A 14,354-nucleotide genomic window follows, 5' to 3' on the forward strand; every position below is an offset into this window, starting at 1 on the left:
GGGCAGCCTCATACAGTGTGTGCTGAATAGGGAAAGGAGACAAGGGAAGGTCCAGCGGGAAACTCTCGTCAGCTTGTGACAGGTCTTCTGATGGTGCGTTTTAGAAACCACAAAAGGGAAAACGAAAAGGAGAAATTCTCAGAAGGTACATCCCTCAAGGAAATGCCAGTAATTTCCAACCTAACTTTTGGGTGACCTAGAAGAGGGAAAATATAAGTGATAGGGAAAACACATGCGAGAATCGGAAAGTCGGGAAACAAACATTTTCCTGATGCCACACATTTCACGTTCAATATAATCATGTCCTTCTGTCTTAGTAACAGCAACAACGAAAGAGCAAACCTATAGCAGATAGCTCCTCTAAGGCTATTTTATTTCCCTCAAAATACGTCTGTGCCTTTATGAAGGAAGAAGTGAGATGCAGCCCTCTCCACGGAGGTATACGCTGTATGGCTAAATTGTTAAAACTATGTCGATTTCCTTAAATATGCTTACATCGTGGGGACGAGGTGGGAAAAGTCTCCGTCAAGAAGTTGCCTATGGGTCTGGGAGGAGAAGCAGGTGTTAGTAATTAACTCTCCCTTTGTGTGGACCAAGGAGCCATTAAATAGCCAAGGGAGCAGGAAATGAGGAAAGCAAAGAGGAGTTCTCTGATCCCATCGCTGGAGAACAGAAGGAAAGTCGCGAGAGCCTAAAGCAAAGGGAGTCAGTCACTGCATTCTTCCCTTTCTCTCATTTCTGCCTTAAAGGGCCCGAAGCATGGCTGCACAGGCACCTGTCACCAGCGGGGCAGCTGTGCCGTTAGACTGAGCACCTCTCTGGGTCGCTGGAAGGAGGGCTACGTTCCCCTGGATCAGCTCTGAAGTAGTTCCAGGAGCAGGGCCAGAGCCTGTCACGGAGGTGCTCACAAAAAGCACACGGGGCAGGCTCATCCGACGTCTGAGGGCACACTGGGAAATTAATTCAGAGAAGGCATCTGGGCCACTCCCAGGTTGACCGTAGTCTTTACGCCATGGCAGAGGTTCTCAAATCGTGGTCCTTGGATCCACATCATCAGGCAACTTGTTAGAAACGCAAACACACTTACTGAATCGGTAACAGATGGGGGCCCATCGATCTGTGTTGGCACACGCCCTGTGGATACCCGCCCAAGTTTGAGAATCGCTCTGAGCGACAGTTCTCTGTCTAGTAACCCTTAGTTCAAATCGTAGAACTTAGAAATATTACTTAATAAAAACGCATTTGCTTAGAAAGTGTGACTATCAGATATGAAAACATAGTCTAGAGTTACAATAATTTTTTTAATTTTTTTTTTAACATTTATTTATTTTTGAGAGAGAGAGAGACAGAGCATGAACGGGGGAGGGTCAGAGAGAGAGGGAGACACAGAATCGGAAACAGGCTCCAGGCTCTGAGCTTTCAGTACAGAGCCCGACGCGGGGCTCGAACCCACGGACCGTGAGATCATGACCTGAGCCGAAGTCGGCTGCCTAACCGACTGAGCCACCCAGGCGCCCCTCAAGTTACAATAATTTTAAAAAGCGGCAAACACTGCCAGTGTGGGAAAGACAGACTATTTACACAACTAAGCATGGAAAGAATTTAATGTGTAGTCAACGAGTCACCTCAAGTCAGCAAAGGAAAGGATGGAAAGGGTTGAGAATACTGCTAACCATTTGGCAAGAAAATAAAGTCATCTTCCTAGTTTATAGCATATGCTAAAAACAAATGGCAGGCAGATTCAGTATTTCAATGCCAACAAGAGAAGTATAAAATCAATAAAAGAAAATAGGTCAACATTTCTACATTCTTGAAGCCACGAAGGACTTTTAAGCATGGCTCGAACAAAGGCAGAAACCATAAAGGAAAAGATTTATGCAAATTTTTAGGGTTCTGTGAATTAAAAATACCATAAACTAAATGAAAAGTCAAATACCCAGTAGAAAATGTATTGATCTTGTTTCTTTGCTAAGATATCCGTACCTATCATGCGCTAGAACCCGGAGTGTAGATACCAGCAAAAGCAGAGTCCACTCCTATCTTTATAGACCTCACTCGCTGGTGCAGGAGGCCAAATTAATGAAATCCACAAAGTAAATCTAAGCCTGCAGGTGGAAAGGGCTGAGGAGGGAAGATGTGTGGTGAGCTAGAGGCCTGTCCCCATTAGGGAGACTGCCTTGCGATGGCAGCAAGGGGTTTTCAAGAGGATCTGAGAGGAAGCAGGTGTGGACAGATGGAGTGAGCAAGTGGAGGCACCCCATGAGATTAGGCGAAGGCCAAGAGGGGGCCGTGACAAAGAGTTTTGTCCTTTTCCTACTGAGGATCTGTTTTAAGGACAGAGGTGCCAGTTACATGACTAGATTTGCATTTTCAAAGTCCACTCTGTGATGGAGAAACTGGAAAGAGGCAAGATCGGAAGCTGGGAGATCAGGTGGAGTAAGGCTGTGGCCCAGATGAAAAAAGAAGAGCTTAAACCAGGATGGTGGAAAGAAGTGAACATTTTCAATGGCAATGTACAACATAGATAATGGAAAAGGGTTTATGCCCATAAAAAGACCCATAAATCAGATAAAGGCAATTTTAATAGTGAAAGCAATGGAGAAACAATGTAAATTCTCCATGGTGTATTAAAAAAGTGAAATCCTAGTCAGTTAAGCATCTGCCTCTTGATCTTGGCTCAGGTATTGATCTCGCGGTTCGTGAGATCGAGCCCTGAGTCGGGCTCTGTGCTGACAGCACAGACCCTGATTCTCTCTCTTTCTTCTCTCTGCCCCTCTTCTACTTGCACACAACTGTTCTCTCTCTCTCTCTCTCTCGAAATAAATAAATAAACTTAAAAAAAAATCAAATGGCCATGTTATATATTGATGGATATGGGTACATTTTGATGTTAAGAGAAAAATAGGCCACATAAATGGAAGGAGACTCTTTTCAGCAAATGGTGCTGGATAACTGGATATCCACGTGCAGAAGAATGAAGTTGGGCCCTTACTTTACACCACACACAAAAATTACCTCAAGGGGCAAATGGGCGGCTCAGTAGGTTGAGCGTCTGACTCTTGATTTCAGTTCAGGTCATGATCCCAGGGTCTTGGGATTGAGCCCCGCATGGGGGGGGGGGGGGTCTGAGCTCCAGCTGAACATGGAACCTGCTTAAGATTCTGTGTCTCTCCCTCTGCCCCTCCCCTCTGCATCCATGTGCGCTTCCTCTCTCTCTCAAATACAATTTAAAAATTAACTCAAAATAGGTCACAGATTGTGGCAGATAGAATATTGAATATGTTACATTGCATGGCAAAGGGAGTTAAGATAGCAGAAGGAATCAAGGTGGCTAATCAGATTACTTTTTTTAATGTTTATTTTTGAGAGAGAGAGAGAGAGAGGAAGAGGAAGAGAGAGAGAGAGCACAAGCAAGGGAAGGGCAGAGAGAGAGGGAGACACAGAATTCAAAGCAGGCTCCAGGCTCTGAGCTGTCAGCACAGAGCCCGACCTGGGGCTTGAATTCACGAACCATATGATCATGACCTGAGCCGAAGTCAGCCCCTTAACTGACTGAGCCATCCAGACGCCCCTCAGATGATTTTAAAATAGGCATATTATCTTGGGATATCCAGGTGGGCCCAATGTAATAACCAGGTCCTTAAATGTGGGAGACAGAGGCAGAAGAGGAAGTCAGAGTGATTTGATGTGAGAACGCAGCATGCCATCACTGGCTTTGAAGATGAAAGGGAGCCATGAGCCAAAAGAGGTGGGCCAACTCTAGAACACAGAAGAGGCAAGAAGGCAGGGATTGATTCTTCCCTAGAGCTTCCACATGGAATGCGACCTTGTCGACACCTTGATGTTAGCCTAGTGAGACCTATTTTAGACTTCTGACTTCCAGAGCTGTAAGAAAATCAATTTGTGTTAGGTTACTGACCCAAACGTAGAAGCTAAACCTATAAAACCCTTAGGAGAAAACACCAGAGTAACTTCATGACCTTGGGTCATAATTGGTTTCCTAGATATGACATCAAAAGCACAAGTGCCAAAGGAAACAAATGGGACTTCATCAAAATCGAAGACTTTTGTGCTGCAAGTGATCACATCAAGAAAATGAAAAGAGGGGCGCCTGGGTGGCTCAGTCGGTTGAGTTAACGACTTCGGCTCAGGTCACGACCTCGCGGTCCGTGAGTTCGAGCCCCGCGTCAGGCTCTGTGCTGACAGCTCAGAGCCTGGAGCCTGTTTCCGATTCTGTGTCTCCCTCTCTCTGACCCTCCCCCGTTCATGCTCTGTCTCTCTCTGTCTCAAAAATAAGTAAACGTTAAAAAAAATTAAAAAAAAAAAAGAAAATGAAAAGACAACCCACTAAATGGGAGAAAATAGTCACAAATTATATGTCTGATAAGGGATTTGTGTCCAGAATATATAAAAAATTCTTAGAACTTAATAAATAATAAAAAGCTAATCCAATTAAAAACAGACAAAGGAGGGGCGCCTGGGTGGTTCAGTCGGTTAAACGTCCGACTTCAGCTCAGGTCATGATCTCACAGTTCGTGAGTTCAAGCCCCGAGTCGGGCTCTGGGCTGACAGCTCGGAGCCTGGAGCCTGCTTTAGATTCTGTGTCTCCCTCTCTCTCTATGCCCCTCCCCTGCCCGCACTCTGTCTGTCTCTCTCAAAAATAAAATAAAAACATAAAAAAAAAGTAGACAAAGGACATTTGCAACTACGTGGATGCAACTGAAGGGTATTATGCTAAGTGAAATTCACAGAAAGACAAATATCATATGACTTCACTCATACGAGGACTGTAAGATACTACATAGATGAACATAAGGGAAGGGAAGCAAAAATAATGTAACAACTGGGAGGGGGACAAAACATAAGAGACTCTTAAATACAGAGAACAAACAGAGGGTTACTGGAGAGGTAGTAGGAGGGGGGATGAGCTAAATGGGTAAGGGGCACTAAGGAATCTACTCCTGAAATCATTGTTGCACTATATGCTAACTAACTTGGATGCAAATTAAACAATTAATTAATTAATTAAAAAATAGGAAAAGGACTTGAATAGACATTTCTCCCAAGAAGAAACACAAATGGCCCATAAGCACATGAAAAGATGCTCAACATCATTAGTCATTAGGGAAATGAAAATCAAAACCACAATAAAACCACTTCATACCTCCTAGCCAAAAATATAGGTAGTAAAAAATGTTGGTGAGGATGTGCAGAAATTGGAGCCCTCACGCACCACTGGCGGTAATGTAAAATGGTGCAGCCACTGTGGACAGCAGTCGGGCAGCTGCACCATAAAGTTAAGTGCAGAGTTATCGCAGGATCCGGCAATCCTCTGTATCTATGCAAGAGAAATGAAAACACACGCCTACACAAAAACTTGAACGTGGATGCTCATAGCAGCAATATTCATGATAGCCAAAAAGTGGAAACAACTCAAGTGCCCATCACACGACAAATGCATAAATAAAATGTGGTGTGTCCATATATGACATATTATTTGGCCATAAAGAGAAATGAAGTGCTGATACGCACTACAACACGGTGGGCCTCGAAAATACCGCACTAAGTGAAAGAACGTAGTCACCAAGGTCACTTGGTGAAGACCACCTATTACCCATTTAGATGACATGTCCAGGAGAGGCAAATTTATAGAGACAGGAAGTAGACGGGTAGTTTCCTAGGCCCGAGAAGTGTGGGGAGGAGAGGGGGACAGGATTTCTTCTTAGGGGGATGAACATCTCTAAAAATTATATTGTGGCAATGGTTGCACAACTCTGAATATACTAAAAATATGGCATTGTACACTTTTCATGGGTGCATAGTATATGTGAATTATTTCTTAAAAAATTTATTTATTTTAACGTTTATTTTTTTTTTGAGAGAGAGAAAGAGAGCACAAGCAGGGGAGGGTCAGGGAGAGAAGGAGACACAGAATCCGAAGCAGGCTCCAGGCTCTGAGCTGTCAGCACAGAGCCCGACGTGGGGCTCGAACCCACAAAACCATGAGATCACAACCTGAGCCGAAGTTGGATGCTTAGCTGACTGAGCCACCCAGGCACCCCACTTAAAAATTTTTTTTAAGTTAATGTTTGTTTATTTTTCAGAGACAGAGAGACAGTGCATGAGTGAGAGAGGAACAGAGAGAGAGGGAGACGCAGAATCTGAAGCAGGGTCCAGGCTCTGAGCCATCAGGACCGAGCCCAATGCAGGGCTCAAACCCATGAACTGTGAGATCATGACCTGAGCTGAAGTCGGACACTTAACTGACTGAGCCACCCAGGTGCCCCTAAGCGAATTATTTCTTAATAAAGCTGTTTTCCAAAAGTAGGCCATAATATGGCCCCTTTAATATAATTCTATTTGGGGTAAACAGATGCGGTGATGTATGACGTTCTTGTTCTGAAAATTTTAGTCATGCTGAAGAAAATTTAGTTATTCTTTTTCTACAATGGGCAGCAGAAAAATAGAGTAACAAAACCAAAATTATTCTCACTTGGAAGAAATGATGCTTATAACAATAAAAATGGGAAGGACTGTGAAGAGTGAGCTCACAAATGAAGATATACAGATGCAATATGAAAAAGGAATAGGAAAAACAATTTAGCATCAGTGGTAGCCAAAGTGTTACAGAACCAAATAACTGGATGCCATGTTCACAAAACACCCTAGGAAATAATTTCCATGAACGACAGTTATCATTGGCAAGGGAAGCAGGTAGTGTGACATAGGGCTGATGAGAATGAAAAGCAGAACAGGTGCCTAAGAGCTGGGCTCCTAAAGCTCTGATGTGCACACGAATCACCTGGCCGCCTCACTCAGTGAAGACCCACCAAAGTGACTTCTTACCCTGGGCCTCCTCTCCTGCTTCAGTCCCCACCCCCCCCTGCTCTACCTCCCCCCTCTCTTTCTTCTCTCCCTCCCACCAGCGAAGGTGCTGAGCTAGCTGGCAGGAAGAGCAGCAAGGCCACACCTAGTCTGGGAGTTGTGACTTCTGTTAACCTCAGTTTGCTGGAACCAGTCGTGATCTTGGCATTGACTGTAATGGGCCCCCAAGCTGCTGAAGCAGCCATTCTGGTGGCTAGTAATCTGTTCCGCCAAACTATTCCCTAGCTTGCATACAGAGCTTGTCCACCTTTTATCAAGTGTTTCTACCAGGGGTGTTTGATTTTCTTCTCTCCGTAGAAAAAGATTGGAAGAGGAGGTGAAGGTGTCGTCAGTAAAAACCAGCAAGAAGAAGTCAGTAAAAATTGTAAAAGTGGATACCACAGCTCAAAGCACTGCCGTCTAGCTCCAACTGATGTTGGGGTAAGCGGCCAAAGATACTTTACAAGTCTCCGAGGGCGAAAATTTATGTTCCTAAGTGTAATTCCAAAGCAAAATCCAATAAACCAAATCATTACGAAAGAGGTCAAGGTTTCAATAGTTATTGTGTGTATTATTTAATATTTATTGTGCCAGGCATTAGGCTGGGAGGTAGACATGATCCCCATTTAATCCTCAAATCCTGTGGATTAATAGTCCCTCATTTTATGATTGATGAAGCTGAAGAATGGAAAAAGTAAAACTATCTTCAGTATACTTTACTTAAGAAAACACGGATGTATATAGGATGCATTAGAAAAAAATTAATTTTTTTAAAAAATTTTTCTTTTTTAATGTTTATTTATTTTTGAGACAGAGAGAGACAGAGCATGAAGCGGAGAGGGGCAGAGAGAGAAGGAGACACAGAATCGGAAGCAGGCTCCAGGCTCTGAGCCATCAGCCCAGAGCCCGACGCGGGGCTCGAACTCACGGACCGCGAGATCGTGACCTGAGCTGAAGTCAGACGCTCAACCGACTGCGCCACCCAGGCGCCCCCAGAAAAAAATTAATTTTCTAATTTCTGAATTTCTAATAATTTAGAAAAACAGAATTATTTTATTTCTTCTGTCTTTATTAAGTTCCTCCTTCCTAGCCCAGCACCTGGCATCAGGAGTGTTTAATCTAATTTAAAACAGAATAAATGTAGTTAATCACTAACCCTGGCTTTCAGCTGAAACTATTAGGCAAAAAAAAAAAAAAAAAAAAAAAATCTAAGAGACCTCTTGTTGACAGAGAACTTTGTTCTGTATTTCTCGTGATTAATATATACTGCCTGTTTTGAACAGAGACCATGTAGTTCGTTTTGAAGCAATTATGAAATTTGTTTTCCCCCAGTAGCAAAATACAAAACGGTGCTGTCATGTTCAGAAGGGTGTCAAATGCCAGCAGAAAGGAAAGTTTTAAAAATCTACCCCTTGTTTCATCAAGATTATTAGTTAAGGTAATGTTAGCTGCTGTAACAGATAAACCTTGAGGTTTCAATGGCTTAAAACACAGAGAGTTCCTCTCTTGTTTGGGTGAAGTCCAGATGGTGAGGCAGGCAGTGCTCTGTTCCACACAGCCACTTATGGACCCAGGCTGTCGGGGGCTCTGTCTGCTTCAGCACGTGGTTTCCAGGGTCGCCCTGGACATTGACATCCATGTGGCAGATGGGGAGGGGAGAAAGTAGAGGGTCACCGGACCTGGCTACCTTCCACTGGCCACGTGCAACTGCAAGAAGGTAGGGAAATATGACCTAGCTGTCCAGGGCCCAGGAAAAATGAGTCATGGGCTTGGTAAACAACAAAACAGTCTGCCATCGTAGACAGGATGGGCTGAAGGGGAGAGTTCATCGCAGTTACCTGTATTATATAAACTGTGATATATGTTTATAGGAAGGTGACTCCAGATAGCCCAGACTTGCACCCTGCTATTTACACCCTTAATACCTGCTTCACATTCAGATTTGCCCCCCTGCCCCCGCTTCGTCTAAGACCAGCCAAGAAACCTGATGAACACGCTAAAGAAGCAGCATCATCCCCACCAGTTGATGTATAGATATTCCACTTCCAGAAACAGAAGCTGCAGCCCAATGAGAGAGTTATTGCTCATATTATGGGGTAAAGAGACGCAAGGAAATGAACATTTACCAAGTGGCTGCGGTAGCTGGCGCTTGACAGACATTATCTTATTTGATTTTAATAACTGCGGAGGAAGGAATTTTATTTCCATTTTCCACAAAGGGAGGAGGCTGAGGCTCACAGAATAGGCAACTCTCCCAAGGTTGCAGCAGTAATAAGAAGGGGGCAGTGCAGCAGTGTGGGTGCTGCCTTATAGCGTGTGTACTTTCCAGCACAATCCCGCTCCTGCAGAGCCAGGAGCTCGTGGGTGACACTGTGGAGCTCCTGAAATGGGAAGTTCCTGACAACGCCCTCCACGGCAGCTCCCCACGCGCCTAGGGGCCACAACTCTCAGTGTTAAGGAGCCCCACGTACCACAAAAATACCCACAACATATGGGCCAGGACACTTGTCTCTAATCCTCATCACTGACCTTGATAACGGCAGAGGGGGAAGGACAAGGGGGTGTTTCCAGGTTAGCTGTCTTCCACTTTCAATTTTTGCGGTTTCCAGGAATAATCGCTTTGGAAAGTTGGGTATATGCCTGAGAGCACGAGAGGTTGGCTACTGTTCAGTCTTACTGAAAGCAATTTTCCTAGGCTCACGCGTAGGCTCTGTCAGGCAAAATATTATAGTATAAACAAAAACATGGGTGGAAATCAACAAAATCTGAAAAATCTCAATGAAGAGGAGCGGCACAATTTAAGAAAATCCAAAAGAAGAATCATAAACGTGAACGGAAGCAGGTGTGTGTGTGTGTGTGTGTGTGTGTGTGTGTGTGTGTGTGTGTGTATTAGAGCCTAACTGATATTCTTGGGTACAGATCAGTGGTTTGTGACCTTTTCGTGTGTGTCTGTAGCACACTTTCAAATACCCAAATTTCTGGCTGCACATTTGAAGGGCTTTGAAGGTAAACACTGATGAGGAAAAACCAAGCTTCAAGAAGTTCCAAACGCTTCCCACATTGTCACATGATTTATTTGTGTCTCTGCCATTTGAGAAAAATTGTTTACCACCCTGAGCAACAGGCTTCTTTACATTCCCAAGAAGTGTCTGCATATCTCAATAAAGGGCCATTTTCCTTGATGTGACGCTGTGGCTCTTATCTCATGGCACAGAAAACTGCCCCCTCATTCTCTGCCACATCCCCTTAACCTGCTCACTTAAACACATCTGACGGACTCTGTAAGAGAGCCCATTCGAGTTTGAAGCAAAAATGACTTTCACATCCAGATGAGCATTTGGCAGAGTACTTGGGGTGCCAATGCTGTGCGACAGCCCAACACAGGCTCTGGGGAGTCACATCAGCTAATTGGAAAGGCGTCCAGTAAAAGTCACGACATGTGCACAAGTGAGATACTAAGCCCCCTTTCGCACACACAGTCCTTCACCCAGCCCATAAACATGCCAAGAGAGGTTCAATGTCCTGTTTCAAGTACAGCCCTGAAGAAACAGTTTCTTTCAGGAAAAATAAAAACAAACCCAGCTTTAAAAGAGAATCTCTAAACTAGACCTAAGAACGGTGCAATAAAACTGCCAAGAACCACAGCATTTCTGTCTACTCGGTAGGGCTTCAAGGGACTGTCTCCTAACGAGAAAGAAGTCACTCGAAAATATTCCGCCTGTGCCAGTGATGTGTGATTTAAGAGAGGAAATACTCAGAGGCTTAAGAGACCTTTGCAGGGAGCCTGGAAGCTGGCTGTAAGTTTGAAGACATTTGCATTCCCTGGAATCCAGGCTCATTTATCTCTGGGAACCACCAGGATGTAGAGTCCATAAACTGTGATTTTAGAAGGTCCCCAAGTGAGCAATGAATCAGAACAAAATGAAACTCGGCGCAAGTAGGTAGCAATTTATCGTGACTTTGTCCCCTGTATATGAGGGAAAATTCAGACATCTGCAATGAAATGGGGATGGGTCAGTGAAAACACTTTACACTTTGATAACGTATCCAGGAGCAGAATGGGGCTGAACAGGATTGGTTCTCATTTCCTCAGCTCAAACGACGCAGCTGTTTCCTGGGCATCTGCGGGGCATCCGTTAGAAGCTCCTTCAGGAGTGAGAGCCCTGCTCCAGGGTCTCTCGAGGGAACAGGGAGGGCACTGAGTGTGAGGTCAGGGATGCTAAGGCAGAGCTACCGAATGTCAGATCTCCTCACCAGGGCTCACCGACGACCATGGTTTTCTCCCGCACTTATGGGACCAGAGAGATTTCTGCTTCTCAAAAATCCCAACTGCTTCTGACTTTTCAGCATGATTTAGGACATATATTTCTGTGTCTGGGTTCCATTTCCTCAGAGTTAGAATGTTCTGTCCATGGACTGTGATAATAGTAGTCAGTTATTTCTAACTCATGGCTTGGGAAAACATCCCATGAATACATAAAATGTTTGCATGACGTTCTTTCTGCGTTGTAAATCTGTATAATTGACTCTCAACCTCATAGTCTGAATAAACTTAACCATGGGCACTTTTCAACCACCATCTCCCCCGATGGCTCTGAGCCCAGGCCCGGCCTCGTCCAGTTGTGTATCCTTCACTGCCTCACTGCCTTCTGCGAGTTTCCATTTCCAAGTCTTGCCAACATTAGAAATCCAAAACATCTATAATTAAATTCATAATCTGGTGGTTATGAATGTCAGTTTTAACTTTAGACTGCCTGAAGTCAAATTCTGGTTGTACCACACACTAGCTGTGCATCCTTGGGCAAGTAACTCCAGCTCCACGTGCCTCGCATTCCCCATCTAGAAAAATCTGATGATTGATGTTACCTATCCCTTAGGGCTATCATGAGAATTAAATGAGATATTACATGTAAAACACTTAACGTGGTGTCTGATGCACACTAAGCAGTTAGTAGATATTCGCTCTTCTTACTCTGCATTGCAAAATTGATGTCTATATTTCCGTCATTGGTACCAGCCATTCTCTACACGAGGCAGGGAATGCCGAAGACCGCAGAGTCCTCGATTACCGCAGCGGTGGGGGTTCAGCTGTGCTCTTGGATGGTCCCTTTTCATACAAGGAGAGGGAGGGCGGGGCAAGTGGGAAAGGCAGTTCTTCCCGATATAAAGAAGGAAGGGCCCAGAGCTAATCCCCACCCTCCTCCTGTGGTCACAGTCAACATTGCTAATCATCTATGCCACTCTTCCCCAGAATTCTTTCTCCTGGGAACATGAGAGTTGCCGTCTCCTGGGTCAGAGTTGGCACAATGGCTGAAACTTGTGCTCCACACTTCCTCTGTAGCCAAAGCTTCTCCCGTCTAGAAGAAGGTACCATTGAGAGAAGAACCTATCCCACAGGACAGCCCCACAGACTATTCAAGTCGAAGAGGGTCACGTAAGCCTTGGAGTGGCTTCTACCAACTGTTACCAGTCCCCGTGGCTCTCCCCTGGTGTTGGCAGGGGTCTGGGAAGACAACCCTCGCCCTCAACAATCTCCGGGCTCAGTTCTTCTTCACTCCATCCTTCTGGCCCTCACTTACATTTTCTTTTCTCTCTGATCCCGATCTCAGAGGGCAGAGAGTCTAAGAGCAATAGTTTCCAGAGGTGTCTGGATTTCTTGTCCTCCAGGATAATCTAGGTCAAGCAGGTCCACAGTCAGATAGGCTTGGGAAAGGCTGTCCTCCAGAAACCTGCCTTTACAGAGGCACAACATATATGCACATGCTGAAGGCTTGGAGAAATCCTGCAGAGGAGAAGCCTGTTTGACCTTGTCTGATCAGTGTGTCCCCAACGTGTCTGTCTCTGGCACCGTTTCCCCAACGTGATACCGACTGATATGCCAAGATCCAGTGCCCTACAGCACACGTTTTGGGGAAACACGCTTTCGAGTCAAATCTATAATTTCTCTTTCTCTTATTCATCACACCAATTAGTGGCCAAGTCCTGGCAAATTCTTTCATCAAATGTCTCCTGACTCCACCTCCTCCCCTCTATTCCCACGGTTTCCACCCTGATGTAGTTGTTCACTTGCTCAGTCCTGCACTAAGGTCTGAGCAGCCGGTGAGCCCAATGTCCCTCCCCTCCCTTCCCTTGCCATCACACTCCCCCTGTCAAACTGTCTTGCTAATACACCCATGTCATTGTAATGGGCTGACTGGTGGTCTCCTCAGTGATACATCCAAATCCTAATCCCCAGAAGCTGTGAATGTGAATGATGGGGTTGAGGACACACACACTACCTCAAAATATGGCACTTGAGCACATTGAGTGGAACTCCACACAGGGAACTTGAAAAATGGCAGATGCGGGAAGGACTCTGATCTCCTCCTGAAACAGGTCATAGGACCCTCCTGTGAGAGGTGCCCTCCCTCTACCCGGAGGAAAGGGGCACCTTCATCGCCAAGATGGAGGGACACCCAGAGCAATCTGAACAAACAGGCCTTGCTAAGTTGCCGCCAGTGTACCACTCTTGGACCCCCCAGTCCTGTGTCAGTTCCCCACCGCTCTCCACTCTTCATCAAACCTGGTGTAGAGACACTCAGGTTGAACTCTTTCTTTGGGTCTTCATTTCCTTAAAGGCCTCCGTGTCACATAAAACTTGTGCTAAACAAATACGTATGCTTTCCTTTCGTGAATCTGCCTCGTTCAGCTGTCAGAGCTCACACGTGAGAATTTAGAAGGGTAGAAGGAAAAGATACTTTCCCCTTCCCAACGTGACTGTACTTGGATAAAGGGACTTTACAGGTGTAATTAAGAATCTCAAGAGGAGATCATTCTCGGTTATCTGTGTGGGCCCTAAATACAATTACAAGTGTCCTCGTAAGGGATAGATAGCGGGAAATACAGAGAGAAGAGGAGGGCCAGGGGCAGAGCGAGGCAGAGATTGTACCGTGATGCAGCCACAACCTGAGGAACGTCCAGGACCATCAGAAGCTGGAAGGGGCAAGGGTTCATTCTCCTCTAACGCCTTTGGTGCAGTTCTGCTGACACCTTGATTTCGGGTGTTTGGTTGGTCTCCAGAACTGGAAACAACAGATTTCTGTTGTTTTAAGCCACCAAGTCTGTGGTAATTTGTTACAGCCATAGGAAACAAATAAAATCATCATGACGTCTTTTCACTCCTCTCCCAGAATGAAGCAACACGAGCCAGTACTGATTAACCTTAAAGTGTGGACGGCTATGTTCCCATCATATGCAGGATAACAAAGTGTGGCCATCATGGCGGTACATCCATGTGTGGTGCTGCAGTGCAAGGGAGGCTTCTAGAAGGCTGGCTGCCCTTGCTTCAGGTTCCAGACTGGAGTCTGATTACATTGTTGGCTCTTAAAGCCTCTGACTTTGGAACTTACTGGATCCTTCTTCTCGCCTCCCAGGTTTGCCCCCAGCATGCCTGTTCCCTCATCGAATAGCATTTGAAAGTAGACACCCAGAAACTCTGCCATTAAACGCTT

General features: G+C 45.2%; 1 protein-coding gene across 4 annotated transcripts in view; it reads right to left on the minus strand.

Annotated features, from left to right (window-relative positions):
• THSD4 (thrombospondin type 1 domain containing 4) overlaps window positions 1-14,354 on the minus strand; it is a 564,068-nt gene that overhangs the window by 199,518 nt on the left and 350,196 nt on the right. The window lies entirely within an intron of this gene.

This window comes from Acinonyx jubatus, chromosome B3 (assembly GCF_027475565.1).
Source record: "Acinonyx jubatus isolate Ajub_Pintada_27869175 chromosome B3, VMU_Ajub_asm_v1.0, whole genome shotgun sequence".
NCBI classification, from domain to species: domain Eukaryota; kingdom Metazoa; phylum Chordata; class Mammalia; order Carnivora; family Felidae; genus Acinonyx; species Acinonyx jubatus.